This window comes from Trachypithecus francoisi, unplaced genomic scaffold (genome assembly GCF_009764315.1).
Source record: "Trachypithecus francoisi isolate TF-2019V2 unplaced genomic scaffold, Tfra_2.0 Lachesis_group12, whole genome shotgun sequence".
NCBI classification, from domain to species: Eukaryota; Metazoa; Chordata; class Mammalia; order Primates; family Cercopithecidae; genus Trachypithecus; species Trachypithecus francoisi.
The window spans coordinates 44,840,121-44,856,103 of record NW_022681457.1 but is presented as its reverse complement, the minus strand read 5'-3'; positions in this window follow the sequence as shown (position 1 = coordinate 44,856,103).

The following is a 15,983-nucleotide window of genomic DNA, read 5'->3' as shown; positions in this document are numbered from 1 at the left end:
AGAAAATACAGTCATTTGTATATTGGTCCAAGCAGGACCTTAAAGATCAGCTGTCTAACCTTCTCATTTTACAGATGAGGAAAGAGACCCAGAGAGGTTAAACAGTGAAATGTGAAATTGAGATGATTTGCTCTCATACGGATTTAATGGCTTCATTCCTAGCTACCCATTCTGCTTCAAATGTAGTCAAACAAGCAAATGAATGATAATTTTTTAAAAAGGTGATTTCTGCACCATCTGACTAACTCTAAAATATGCTCATTGCTGTGAACTTTACCAATCAAACACAGATTTTAACCTTAGATCAAAAGAGTAACATTTTCTCAATTTAATCAGACTACAAAAATTTCCGTGTTTTAGTTATGACTGCAAGCTATTTTATTAGCGTGTATTTTAAAGCTCATCCAGGAAAGGCCTTCCATTCTCTTTCAGATACATTACCCCAGGTTGGTTTTCAAACCCAAAAGGGAGAAAGACATCCAAATAAAAAAACTAGCATTTGGCTGCGCATGGTGGCTCACATCTGTAATCCCAGCACTTTGGGAGGCCGAGGCCGGCAGATCACGAGGTCAAGAGATTGATACCATTCTGTCCAACATGGTGAAACCTCATCTCTACTAAAAATACAAAAATTAGTTGGGCGTGGTGACGTACGCCTGTTGTCCCAGCTACTTGGGAGGCTGAGGCAGCAGAATCACTTGAACCCGGGAGGTGGAGGTTGCAATGAACTGTGATCATGCCACTGCACTCCAGCCTGGGTGACAGAGCAAGACTCTGTCTCAAAAAAAAAAATTAGCATCCATGCATAGATTTATCTAAATAAGGAAATTTCACACAGAATAGATCTGTGCTCATTATCTACACTAGATCATATTACCAAGAGAATGCTTTTTAAGACAAAAAAAAAAAAAGGATGCCAAAGACCTTTGTCAGACCCCATCCACCCAAGGGTCATTGCTCTACTGCAATCAGTGCTTATGGTCACAGTTATAAGGTGGTGACTCCTATAACACTGTCATGAGTTATAGCTCAGAAAGTATGAAGCAGAGAAACCAGTAAAGCTGACCCAACAAAGATAGATATAAAATTAGCAGAGGACTGGAGATAATTTTATACCAGTTGCTAACGGCAACATACAACTGATGGATAATGTAATAATGCACATTAATCCACACTTACACTAAATAAATTCATAACATCATTAATATCCGTAATGGCAGGGGAACCAAGCTGACTGAGGTAAGCAAAGGTGTTGATGATGAGTATACCTTAAGGAAAGGCCTAAACACCTAATGACCTGATATGATGCATAACAAAAGAGGGAAAAAAGGACACTGTGGTTTCAGCTTTATTTGTCCTTGTTTTTTAACTTGCACAGCCCTCTAACTTTTCTTCACACCACTGCCATATTTCACGTGCCCTTCTTTTTGAGGGTAACAGATACATCTCTCATCTTATGGACCTGCATTCTCATGTTAGCAAGTCTGTGACTTTCTCATTTGTCCTGACTGCTCGTCCCTATGCCAGGGCTGCTTCTTTGGTATTCCTATTCTTTGCATTTTTGTTTATTTCTCATTTTATTTTATTCTCAGAAGTTTTGTAAACTAAGTTCTCTTTTAAAAAACTGTTCTGAAGATACAGGGTCTTGCTACGTCACCGAAGCTATAGTGCAGCGGCATGCTCAGAGCTCGCTGTAACCTCAAATTCCTGGGTTTGTGAGATGCTCCTCTCAGGCAGCTAGGACTACAGGTATGTGCCAACAAGCCTGGATAATTTTCTAACTTTTATTTTTTGTACAGATGGGGTAGCTTCATGTTACTCAGGCTGGTCTCCAACTCCTGACCTCAAGCAATCCTTCTGCCTCAGCCTTTCAAAGCCCTGGGATCACAAGTATAAGCCATTGCACCCAGCTGAAAACTAACTTCTATTTAACAAAATCCTTCCATCTTCTGCTGTCCATTGGAATAGGGAGAAACAAAAAAAGAAGAAAAGAAAATAGTATATGAGGAAGCTGTGCATGTATGAAGGCTGTGAAGGCTATCTCTAGACAAAATTAAGTAGGCAACTCCATTTCCTTCTGAAAATCAACTCTTCTCTCTGTTCCCAGATTATAAACGATGTGGCTAATTAGACCATTTACTATGGTATGCCAAATCTGAACCTTTGATACACTCACCACCATCTTCTTAGGAGCCAGTTGACTTAATAATCTGTTAACTGTAGCTAATTAGTTTGAGTCCTTCAGATAGAACATGCCTTGACTGGAAGGAATGACTCAACCGGAACAATTTTAAACCTCATTTAAATGGATTCTAGCGTATGAAGCAGAGTATGGGATATTGAAGCTTCCTTTATGATTCTGTGTTATATCAGGGCATAGAATTTTCCCATTATTTTTGAATTTTGGCTTCGGGCTAAAATGACAGGAGACAAAACGCTGAGAAGACACTCCATTTGAGCCTCAAATGTCAGCTTTGAGTACTAGTGCTTAATATAATTGGAATAATTTGCCTGAATTTATTAATTGAATTCTAGATCACAAATCTTGGAGCACAGGTAATTCAATTTTGTAGATGGGGAAACAGATATGAGGAAGTTAAATAACGTGCCCACTATCAGAGAGCCTTAGTAAATGTTGGGACTAGGATTCAAACCTAGGCAACCTGAATCCACAGGCCAAAGTCTCCAAGTGCCTACTCATTTCTGAGGTTGTCATTTGTGGAGAACACTCCAGAATCACTGTAGTTACATAATCACTGTTGTCTGACTTCGGTAAAGTTACTTAAATTCTCAAACGCAAGTAATAGTGGTTGAGTAGATGATTTCTAAGGTCTTTGAGAATTCTAACATTCCAGCATTCTGTGGCCCTGTGATTTCACAAACAGTGAGTCAACCTTACAAGACACACAACAGCTGACAGATAGAAAGCATTTTTCATGTTACTTGAAAGTGAAAGAGGGCCAAGATTAGTAACCCCAATGATAGATTCTGTGTTCCTGTCTTAGTCTGTTTTCTTCTGCTATAACAGAATACCTGAGACTGGGTAATTGATAAAGAACAGAGATTTATGTGTCTGTTGGCTGTATGAATGTCTTCTTTTGAGAAATGTCTGTTCATATCCTTTGCCCACTTTTTGATCGGGTTGTTTGTTTTTTCTTGTAAATTTGTTTGAGTTCTTTGTAGGTTCTGGATATTAGCCCTTTGTCAGATGAGTAGATTGCAAAAATTTTCTCCCATTCTGTAGGTTGCCTGTTCACTCTGATGGTAGTTTCTTTTGCTGTGCAGAAGCTCTTTAGTTTAATTAGATCCCATTTGTAAATTTTGGCTTTTGTTGCCGTTGCTTTTGGTGTTTTAGACATGAAGTCCTTGCCCATGCCTATGTCCTGAATGGTATTACCTAAGTTTTCTTCTAGGGTTTTTATGGTATTAGGTCTAACATTTAAGTCTCTAATCCATCTAAAATGCAAATCAAAACCACAGTGAGATACCATCTCACACCAGTTAGAATGACAATCATTAAAAAGTCAGGAAACAACAGGTGCTGGAGAGGATGTGGAGAAATAGGAACACTTTTACACTGTTGGTGGGATTGTAAACTAGTTCAACCATTATGGAAAACAGTATGGCGATTCCTCAAGGATCTAGAACTAGAAGTACCATATGACCAGCCATCCCATTACTGGGTATATACCCAAAGGATTACAAATCATGGTGCTATAAAGACACATGCACATGTATGTTTATTGCGGCACTATTCACAATAGCAAAGACTTGGAATCAAGCCAAATGTCCATCTGTGACAGACTGGATTAAGAAAATGTGGCACATATACACCATGGAATACTATGCAGCCATAAAAAAGGATGAGTCTGAGTCCTTTGTAGGGACATGGATGCAGCTGGAAACCATCATTCTCAGCAAACTATCACAAGATCAGAAAACCAAACACCGCATGTTCTCACTCATAGGTGGGAACTGAACAATGAGATCACTTGGACTCGGGAAGGGGAACATCACACACCGGGGCCTATCACGGGGAGGGGGGATTGGGGAGGGATTGCACTGGGAGTTATACCTGATGTAAATGACGAATTGAGGGGTGCTGACGAGTTGATGGGTGCAGCACACTAACATGGCACAAGTATACATATGTAACAAACCTGCATGTTATGCACATGTACCCTAGAACTTAAAGTACAATAAAAAAAAAAAAAAAGAACAGAGATTTATTTCTTACAATTTTGGAGGCTGGGAAGTCTAAGATCAAGAGATCCACATCTGATGAGGGCAATCATCCTGCATCATCCTATAGCAGAAGGCGGAAGGGCGGGAGAGTGAGAGAGAGCAAAACAGCCAAACTTGTCTTTTTATAAGGAGACTTCTCCCTCCATGACAAACCCACTCCCATGAAAATGGCATTATTCCACTTATGAAGGCAGAACACTCATGTCTTAATCACCTCTGAAAGGTTCCACCTTTTAATACTGTTACAATAGCAATTAAATTTTAATATGAGGTTTTTTGTTTGTTTGTTTGTTGTTGTTGTTGTTTTGAGATGGAGTTTCGCTCTTGTTGCCCAGTCTGGAGTGATCTCGGCTCACAGTATCTCTGCTTCCCTGGTTCAAGCGATTCTCCTGCCTCAGCCTCCCCAGTAGCTGGGATTACAGGCATGCGCCACCATGCCCGGGTAATTTTGTGTTTTTAGTGGAGGTGGGGTTTCTCCATGTTGGTCAGGCTGCTCTCAAACTCCCGACCTCAGGTAATCTGCCCACCTCGGCCTCTCAAAGTGCTGGGATTACAAGCATGAGCCACCGCACCTGGCCTCAATATGAGTTTTGAGGGAATAAACATTCAAACTATATCATTTCCTTGAGTCCCAAAAAAATAAACTGACACTGTATAGACTTACAACAATTTCTGTATACAAAATAAGCATATTTAAAAAATAAATGTTGATGGCACTAGTACAACTTATGAAAATAAATGAGCACCATAGAGATTTTGTCATGTAATAGAAATCTTTTTGATCTATGGTATATCATAATGAGACCATCCATCAAATCAGTTTGGCCACTGATTCTCTTATTGCTAATATGAGCTCCACTGTAAATTAATTTAACACTCGCTTTATAAATTTCAATCTAGTGCTATTCAGAGTACTGAACTTGACTTCACCTAAAAGAACTGCCCCCTCCAGTCCCCATAATGTGTCTAATCGGTCTGTTAATGTAGGCGCCTCAGAGTTTTAGTTTCAGCCAATTACTTACAGGAAAGTTAGTGCACTGCCTCACTTAAGACTGAATAATAGTGCCGGGGCAGATAATTTAAATCTAAAGCTTCTTAAGCCAGCTGCTTCATTAAGAGGTAAGCCAGTAACTGATATTTTTAAATTAACACTCTTTTCTGGAGATCCTCCATCAATCGGGATGTGTGCCAGAGTAATACCCTCATAAAGAAAGAAGTAAAACAGGTCTGAAACAGTGTAGGGAAGAAATAAAAGAAATTGATCTAGGGTTATTTTTCACAATCCAAATGATTCACTTGGTAGTCTCCCAATACTAAACCTAAATTCAAATGCTTGGAATGAAGAGGGATTAAGAGATTGTAAAAAGGGATATGAGGGCTATGGAAATTCAACTCAGCAGCAAAAATAAGGGGAAAATGGCCAAGAATAAGGCATTCTCAAAAGCTACGAAGGATAAAGAGAAGTCAGAAGATATTTCTATATATGAGTTTATTATTTGTTTTTTAGATGACTCAACATATTGAAATATATTGAAATGCATTATTATGCTATGAGTTCAGCACAGGGCTGGACACTATAGCTGATCCAGATGGAGATAAAACTGAGGAAAGGGAAGCAATTAATTAATGCAAGATGGGATGCATTAATGTGCTCAGATAGATGCATATGAACAGAATAAGTATAATTATAGGTCAGAGAAGAGAAAGCATAGTGTTTGTAGGTCTTAAAAATTTTTGCTTACATAATGGCTAAAAGACTTTTCATCACATTTAATTGGTTGCATAGAATACAATTTCTGCTATATTATATGACATAGCATTTACTAAATAAAATAGCTAGATCATTTTGTAAAATGTATTAAAAAGAATCTAAATACCAGCAATTGGATTGCAAAAAAAACCATTTTAAAGAGTACATAAGCAAATTTTTCTCTGAGTCAGAAATTGTGTATTATTTCCTTAACTCCTTGAATTTGTATTTCCATTTTGATTACCATACAAAATTAGATAAAAGGAATATATTTTATGTGAGTCTTTTCTGTAACAAAAATATGAATATAAATTGAAATTATTGTTTATTAATTTTCTTTGACTCTAACAGTTATTAATATTATATAATCAAATAATATTTTGATAATTATTACATATAAAAACTAAATTTTAATAAAAATAATTTTTAATGAAATAAGATTGTCATTTTCAATTAGTGTATGTATTATAAAAGAATACAACTTATTGATAAATGTTAGTGGAATCTTTGATAATTATATTCCTATTTGTTGTTTGTTTTCTTAAAAAAAGTATGTGTTTAGAAAAATTGTTGCTATAAATAAGTAGATGTGGATAGGAGTTTAGTTTTGGCAACACCTTTCACTTTTTCAACATTTTCTGAGGTACATGTCAAAAATTACATTGTGATCTATTATTATTTGTAAGAATTCTGACAACCCAATTAGATCTTTGTTCAGTTTTGTTGAATGCAATGAATGATTCAATAAATGCTTGCTATTCAGTCATTAGAGTCTTCTACTTTCGCTGCTTCAGGAAAAAGTTTATTAACATTTATCAAAAAGTCATTGATTACACCTGTTCCTGTTCCTCTTAGAGTCACCTTGTTTGACCTGATAAATACAAAGTTAAACAACAACAACAAACAAACTTTAAAAATGATTTTATGCTGTCACATGCTTTACAATTTCATCAACAAGCTTGCAGCTACAGATTTAGTTCATTCAATTTTTGGATAATGCTCACTGTGTGACCCAATTGATATGAATTAGAGCTGATATCCATTTTCAATTCAATCAGCCAAGTCAGCTCCAACTTCAGCATAACAATCTGACTTCATCTTTCAATCCAAATAAATTTGTTAATATGTGTGCCTATTACGAGACTCTAACTTCTGAATTCTACAAGTTAACAGGTAAAAAGATAATATATAATACATAGAAAGGCATGAAATTTTGTTGTAAATTTGTTCTTTGACAAAATAAACCACTGCAGTATTTCATTCCTATGCTTGCTTTGTTTGCTTTCATTGATCTCTTGCTAAAGACTATTGCATTCTTTAACAAAAATCAGCAGGTGTAATAGGCAAGGCTGTTAAAAGGAAATTTCCACTATTCTCAGTATTCTACACTAAAATAAATTTGAATGAAGACACCCAAACACATTTCAAAGTATTCCAATTCTAATTCTGTATTTTTCATTAATAGACATATATATAAGATAGAAACATAATCTAATAGCTCATCCCTCTACATATAATTTCACAGATATTTTATGATTCTTGATAATCCATGTCCATAAAGGGTTGTAAGAGTGGAAGGTAATAGTGGAAGAATAACAACATGCCATAAATATGTCACTTTCAGAATATATAATTTAATCATTAAAATGACTATAATACTGGTTATTTACATGTACAGTGTTATTATCATCTGTAAAGTACTTTCCCGTCAGTATTAGTCAGGGTTCAGCCAAGAAATAGGAACTACTCTTGGTCTTCTACAAAGAAAGAATTTAATATAGGGTATTGAGCATTTACCTAATGGGAAATGAAGTCATATATGAAATACTGAAACAACTTGGAGATGGGCAGAAGTTGGGAACTACTATCCCTAGAGCTAGAGAGACAACAGGGGGAACTGGTAATATCAGAGTACAGAAAAGGAGCCATCAAGCAAGAATTTAAATCCACTGGAGACTGCCCTGTCCAGCAATGGGGCCATACAGGAAATGGCTGATGGATGGAAGCTGGAGCCATAGAGGAGCCACAGCAAGACATACTCCCTCAAGAGAGAGAAAGAAGGAAAAATACCAAGCCTTTCCTTTACTCTTGTCTTTGAATTTTCTAAAGCTGCTTCCTAGTGGCTGAAGTGATGTAGACATCAGAAAGCAAGGAAAAGTGGAATCTGCAGTTTCCTGCAATACAAAGGAGCAAGTAAAGGATGCAGAATGAATTAGAAAGAAACAGGTAATTGGCATACACAGGCTTCATTATTTCATTTGATTATCACAACTTCATGAGATCATCAATGCTCTACAAGGATTCTTTTGATTGTGCTCTTTAACAATGACAACAACAAAAAGACAAGATCACTGGAGTTTAGAAAGGTCAAGCTGCCAAGAAGAGTTGGATCTAACCCTCAAGCTCAGATCTGTTGTTCCAGAGATCTTTCAAGAACAACACAGAACTTAATATACTACGTTGGTCTTCTGGATTTTGGCTTATGTGGAGAAATATGCCTTTGTATGTGAGAGTTTAAGATAGGAAACATTGATGAACAAAGTGGCCTGTGTTAAGTTTGACAATTAATTGTATTAAGATTATTCATGGTGCCTACAAATCAATGACATAACTATAGCATTAGTAATTAAATGTATGATAAATACTTGTAGTGTTAAAGAATCTCTGACCATGACCATTGTTTGTCTTCTCAGCAAAGAAAGCAAAAGCCGGTTTTACTAATGACTTAATGCTGCCCCAGCATCGTAACTAGGCCACAGCCACAAAAGCATATTCTCATGGGGATTTTAAAAAAATAATATAAAGGTTGTTTACTATGGAGATAGAGTGAAGACAGTTTCCTTTATGGCCTCTGCTGTAGCTCTTCTCTCTGTAGGATAAAATGACAGTTTAGAAGAGATGAAATAATATCAATAGTAAGAATTCTTAAATAGGAGCCTATGTGCACTTGAAATTGAATGTTATGTGTGTGCGCGTGTGTGCCCATGCACGCATGCTATCAGGGTACGTGTTGTGGCTGTGTTTTAATCATAATCTTTAATTGAGATTGCATTATTAGGGTGCATAGCAAAGAGTCTATATTGGATAACTCTTTTGCTGTTGCCACGCTTTCATTCTAAACTGAATTTGGAAATTTTAAATGTTCCTACAGAAAAGAAAAAAAGAAAATGGCAGACACTAGTCAGCCATTCCCTCCAAAGTCTGGCTCATCAGGCTACAGACCCTAGTCAATTTTACACTACATAAAATGATTCTCAGGTCTGGATTCCCCACAGTTGTTAAAGGCAGGTATCCCTATGATTCAAAATCTTTCCAAGCAGAGCCTTCCATACCAAAGGAAGCAGGGAGCAGTATCACTGACATTCAGAATCATTGACTGAAACACATTCAGCGCTGTCTGCTGTTTACACTCAGGGGTTGATACTCAGGGAATGGTGAGTTTGTGAAGAGAGTAAGACAAACACTTCCACAATTAATTACGATCCTTTTCAAGGGGCTTTGGGAACAGAACCCATTGTCAGAAGAACCTGAGCTCCCACAGAAGGCAATTAATTCAACCTTTTCCCAATGGCATATGGGACAATGCACCATTTTTGCAATCTGGGGAAAGGACTTTTAGCATCCCTTATGATGCTTCACTGTGAGAGTGAAGACAATTGAGAGCCATGCCTAGACAATTTCTTGCAAAGTCATCTGAGAATGATTGGTAGTGTTATTGTCAACGATAATAGCATCTATCTGAAGAACAGAAGGAAGCAAAATTATGAAACTCTTGTTTTCCTTTCTAATTAGCAGTATTACTTGGGGCTACGTGATTTTTTTTTTATTTGCCATGAATGATATCATGTTTTGTGGGCTATTACAAGTTTGCAGCCAGATTTCATTAAATGAGAAGAGTGAATGTTTTCAACTAAATTTATTCTGCATGGATCAAAACAGATTCTTTCTGGTATTAGTTTTCTATTGCTGCAAGTAAATTATTATAAACTGTAGTGGCACAAAACAACATAAATTTATTATTTTATAGTTTCTGTAGGTCAGAAGCCCAGGCTAGGTCCTCTGTTGAGGGTCTCATCATTTGAATTCAAAGATTGTGATCTCATCTGGTCCTCTTCCAAATGCACAGGTTGCTGGTAGAATTCATTTCTGAGGCCCCTACTCCTTGCCAGCTATGTGCAAAGGACCACTCTCAGTTCCTGAGGGCTGTTCTCAGGTTCTTGTCACCTCCTCTTACAGTAAGGCCATTTGCTTTCTTCTGTGTCAGCAGAAGAGAATCTCTAGGAAACTTCACCTTACTTTAAAGGGCTTATCTGTATAGGCCAAACCCACCCAAGTTAATGTTGATTCACTCAAAATCAACTGATAAATAACCTAATCATGACAATAGTATTGGTCCTACTCATATTCAAGGGGAGAAAGTTATAGAGGGTGTGTACATCAAGAGGTAGCTATTTGGAGCTATCTTAGAACTTGACCTACCACAATTTTCATTAGTTTTGCAGATGTTAGTTATGAGATGTATGCTACTTATAAGAATAATTAGAAATATATCAGAAGGCCAGATATTTCAAATGAAATTATTGTTTCTAGAGAATGCTTCATATTTACCTGTAAATTATGACTACTTAGATTATGTTTGAGATGATTACAGAAATCATAATGACATCTGACTAATTTATTCAGAAACATAATTGACCTACACATCATGCATATTCTGGATTAAACAAAATATTTGTAAGGTTGAATGCAAGATCCTAGCTATATATTTCCATTTTTTCCATGATCTTAGAATCTTATATTCCTTGTTATCATTTTTTAACATACGCAATCTTGAATACAAGCATCGCTTCTATTACTATGAGCATGTAAGTGTTACTACTTGGTATTGTCTGATGAAAGCATGTTCATCTAGAGCAAATGGTAAATGTGTACATAGTTTTAAGTTCAAGGAGTAAGGACAAAACCAGAAGTTTGACTCAGAGTTTAAGTCCTTAATCAAAGTGTGATGCATGCTGCATTAACACAGCGCCTGATCTAGTCTGAATGCATAAAGATTTTGTTCTCTCATTTACAAATGTTTGCAAGAGTCTAAAGAGCCAAAATGGTAACTTACTGTGATCTAAAATAACAGTTTTGCATTTCAGTGTCTTTTATGGTATAGTGTGGCATACTCAAAAGGTATTTATCAAAATGGACAATTTTTTAAAATAATAAGCCTTATAGAATTAAAATATAGTGATGCCGTTCCTGTAGCTTAGAGATTGTACTGCTCTCGCCACTGCGGTAGATTCTAAAACAGTAATGTATGAAATATAAGCTTTACTTTTTTATCGCATCTTCTTAAGAAAAGCAAGAGAGAGGTGATTTTAACTATATTTGTTCTTAAAGAAAGAAAATGCAGTCAATTTGCTGTTTTCAAATAGCCAAGAGAAATTAGTTAGCATTTTTAATAGGCAAATAGTGATCTTAAAAGGAAATTCACATATGTGAAAATAATTCTGAACTGCCAAGTAATTTCTTTTAGTAGTATGGAATGGTGGATGTTTCTGTGTGTGTTTTATGGAATAATTTAAGCTTTATTCTGGTTTAATGTACAGTGCCTACTCACGGAGACTGATGAAAGAAGTTTTATGTAAAAGTTTGCTACTGTGATTATTGCTAAAATGCTACATGGTTGCTCTAAGTTAATGATATTTAAACATTTTCCTCAGTAATTGTACTTCTCAATTGAAAGGAAGATACATTTCAGGAGTGTACTTTTTTTACTCCTTTAAACTAAGTGCTCCTTATAATACAAAACAGCACTCAGTGATCCATGCAGGCTTCCATTTATAATATTAATAGAAGACATGTTCCATGTTAATCCATCTCATTAATATTAAAGAAAGAACTCCAAGACTGGTGAGCACTTAATCATTTGCAATTAGCACCTAACTGTTAATTCTATGGAGGGCTCTTAAGGAGAGAAGCAGAAGAAGCAGCTCCCGTTTGCTAAATGTTAGTTGATTTAACTTACAGTATTTAATTCTGGGAAAACTCGGTAATTAGAACAATTCATGTAGCTAGACAAGTTTAATTGATCAGTTAAAAATAAAAGAGTCCCCAACTGAGAGCAACCACAAGATATATATTTTGGAAACGGCCATGACATAGCCTTTTTGCTAATTTATTTTATTAAGTTTTGTGTGCTTCTAGGCCAATGTATTTGGCATCTGAGCAGAGGTGAATAAACTTCCAGCCCAGGCTACCTCAACACACATCCTAAAATCCAATTAACAGAACGGGCAGGTTGTCTGCTTTGGCATCCAACTACAGCAGCTTGTTTCCTCAATGTCAACTCAACCTGAAAAAAAGAACGCCTGTGAGGTTCTTACTTTAAGACTAAAAAGAGCTCCAAGGCCCAGAATAAGAGCTCTATGCCAATTATTTAGAGCAAAACCAAGTTTCACACTGTGGTGCGGCCCCTCTACTTTCCTTCTACATTAATTCTGCCATGTAATGGCCTCTCTCCCTCAGCTCTGAAATCTGCCTCTTCTATAAGAGCAGATCCTATTATCAGGGATTTTTGTTGAAAGTTTCTTGGAAGAATCAAAGGCTTTCGAAGAATCTGTTATAGAACCCTGGAGGGGAACTGACCACAGGGTAGACATGCTTTTAAAAAAGGGATCTGTATCTGTTTCCACCATCTTATTGACCTAGTTCTTCTGAAAGCCACTTCCAGCACCATTTTTTTTTTTTTTTTAATCAAAGAAAACCTGAGATTGGCAGGATTCTTAAAAGGCAGCAGGACTCTGTGAAATGAGCAGAAGACAGACCTGTCCATCTCTTCTGTTAATGTCATTTACTCAATTAGTAATGATGAAATGCCCCCAGGATATACCACACCAAATGTTGACGGTGGCAACCTTTAACACCAATTCCACTGCCAAGTCTAGCAAATTAACCAGATTTAACTAAGCACGGTTCTGACAGTTTCTAATTACTGGGAGAATAAAGACGTGTTTGAATCTCTCTCTCCTTATTTAAAATGTTCAGTAACTTTCATCCTGCTATCTCACCATCCTCTCCACATGTTTTTCTCATTTTGTAATAGGTTGTTATCTGTCCGATGCTCTTCTTCCTTTCCATATACTTTGTTGTTGCTGTGACTGTCCTTCCTAGTCTTAAACTTGCCATTCCCCAGAAGCTTGACTCTGCTTCTATTCACATTTGATAACAAGGCCATCTGCTAGCTTTGTCAAATGTTAGGCTCTTATTTTACAGCAGATCTCCAGATGTGTGTGGGCACTGCAGCTGCACAGTCATTACAGATGGCATGGAGAAATCTGCTTTTAGCCTTCTGCTTTACAATATACCCTAATCCTCACCAGCTGTAGTGAAGTGCTTTAGCCTTTAAGGATTTGGATGAAAGAACATGGGTAAAGCAACAAAAGTCGTCACCATCAGATACACACCAGCCATAAGGCTCCCTCATGGCCATGGCACAGGATCCACCAGAAGTAGCACTCCAGATGAGTCTTGTTGAAGAACGACGTGCATGCAAAGAACTATATGCATACAAAGAAGCTGGTATCTAGTTGGTACCTAAAAACAGACTGTGTATTTGATAAATTTTAGGTACCAGGTTTTGAGTTTCCAGATTCTCCTGGAGACACCCTATGGTAGCCCATTTATTCCAAGGACAGATTTGAAGAATCTTTGTGAGATTTCATGTTTAAGAACGATATATACAGGAGGGTAATATGTATAGGGACTAACAGATCACGGATTCAGTTTTGGTTCTGCTGCCCACTTGCAGGTTTGCTTGGGCAAGGTACTAAACTTATTTGAGGCAGTTTCCTCATCTGGAAAATCAGGTTAACAATACTATCACATTATAAGAGTTCTGTGAGGGTTGCCTGACACCCTGCATTTAGCGTGTACCTGACCCATCATAAACTCTCAGCAAATGACCATTACCAAAATTACTATTATTTTAGGTAAGCATTTAGACAAGCGTTTTCTATCACTCCTTTCCTTAATATTTAGCAAGCCTAAAAATCTTCTCTCAATTATTATTGAAAAACAAAGATAGGGAATAGTTGGGCTTCAAAAAAAAAACCTAATAGCTGCATGCAACATAAAAGAAAAAAGATGTCAAAAAAAAAATAAGTATGGATAAATGTCATTAAGCTGGAAGGTAGGACTTGTCTTGCAATTAGTCCTAATCATGAAGTCCATAACTAAACCTCAGCATGTGTGTATTTGCTCAGGTTTTTATGTTTATGGTCTATTGTCCCTGAAAAAGTTCACTAGCCTGTAAATCTGTTATGGAATATAAATAGAAAAATTAATAAAATTAAGATTTTTAAACTTTTTCTAATACTTTATATTTAATAAAGTTAGGCAAGAAAGAAAGGACATGGGAATCAAAGTTTAAATTCTAGTTAATTGTCATTAGCTGTGAGATATTAAGCAAATTATGTAACTTTTCCAGGCCTCAGTTACTCTATCTACAAGATGGGAAAATAATGCCTGATTTTACAATGGTTATTAAAAAAATAAATACTTCTCTTAAAATGCCTACCTAGTAGTTTGGAACATAGTAGCATTCTTGAAAGAATAAGTGTTAGTACCATAATTAATCTTCATAATGGCTATGTTAGTTTTTATTATTGTGTAACAAATTACCATATAAACTTAGTAGCCTAAAATAACACCTACAGTTCTGTAGGCCACAAGTCCAGGCATGTAGTGACTAGGTTCTCTGCTCGGAGGTTTACAAGACTAGAACACAGGTGTCAGATGGGCTCTGTCCCCATCTGGCATTCAGGATCTTCCCAGCCCATGTAGTTGTGGCAGAATTTAATCCTTTGTGGCTACAGGACTGATGTCTTCATTTTCTTGCTGGCTGCCAGTCTGGAATTACACAGGTCCCACATGACCTCCTCCCTTTTCAAAGCCAGCAATGAAGACTCTCTTTTGCATTGAATTTCTCTATTTAAAAAAATAATAATTGAGACAGAGTCTTGCTCTGTCACCCAGCTGGAGCACAGAGCCTCCACAATCATGGCTCACTAGCCTTGACCTCCCTGGCTCAATCCATTCACCACCTCAGCCTCTGGAGTAGCTGAGACTATAGGTGTGTGTCACCACTCTCAGCTAATTTTTGTATTTTTTTGTAGAGACAGAGTTTTGCCATTTTGCCCAGGCTGCTCTCAAACTCCTGGGCCTCCCCACATGCTGGGATTACAGGTGTGAGCACTGAGCCCAACCTGAATTCCTCCTTTGCTAGAAAAAAGCCCCCATCCTTTTTACAGGCTCACATGATTAGATTTGGCTCATGAAGTGTAATTTCCTTTTCTTAGTCAAATAGTTTAGGACCTTAATTATATCTGCAAAAATCCCTTATAGCTGCACACAGATTAGTGCTTGACTGAATAACTGAGAGGTTTGTGTACGCCAGGCAGGTGGGAATCTTGAGGGATATTGTGTTAGATCATTTTCACACTGCTATAAAGACATACCCAAGACTGGGTAATTATAAAGAAAAGAGGTCTAATTGACTCACAGTTCTACGTTGCTGGGGAGGCCACAGGAAACTTATAATCATGGTAGAAGGAGAAGAGACACGTCTTCCATGGCAGCAGGTGAGAGAGAGTGCGTGTGTGAAGGAGGAACTGTCAGACACTTATAAAACCATCAGACATCATGAGAACTCACGCACTATCATGAAAACAGCATGGAGAACACTGCTCCATGATCCAGTCACCTCCCAGGAGGTCTCTCCCTCGGTGTGTGGGGATTATAAGATGAGATTCAAGATGAGATTTGAGTGGGGACACAAAGCCTAACCATATCAGGCATCTTAGAATTCTGCTTCCCTCAGTAATCTTGAGAGAAACATATCTTATTTTAACCTTTGAGGAAACTAAAATTTTAAAGGTTTAGTTGACTTGCCTGAGGACATCCACCTGAGAAACGTTTCTTACTAGGAATGTCCCCGGGA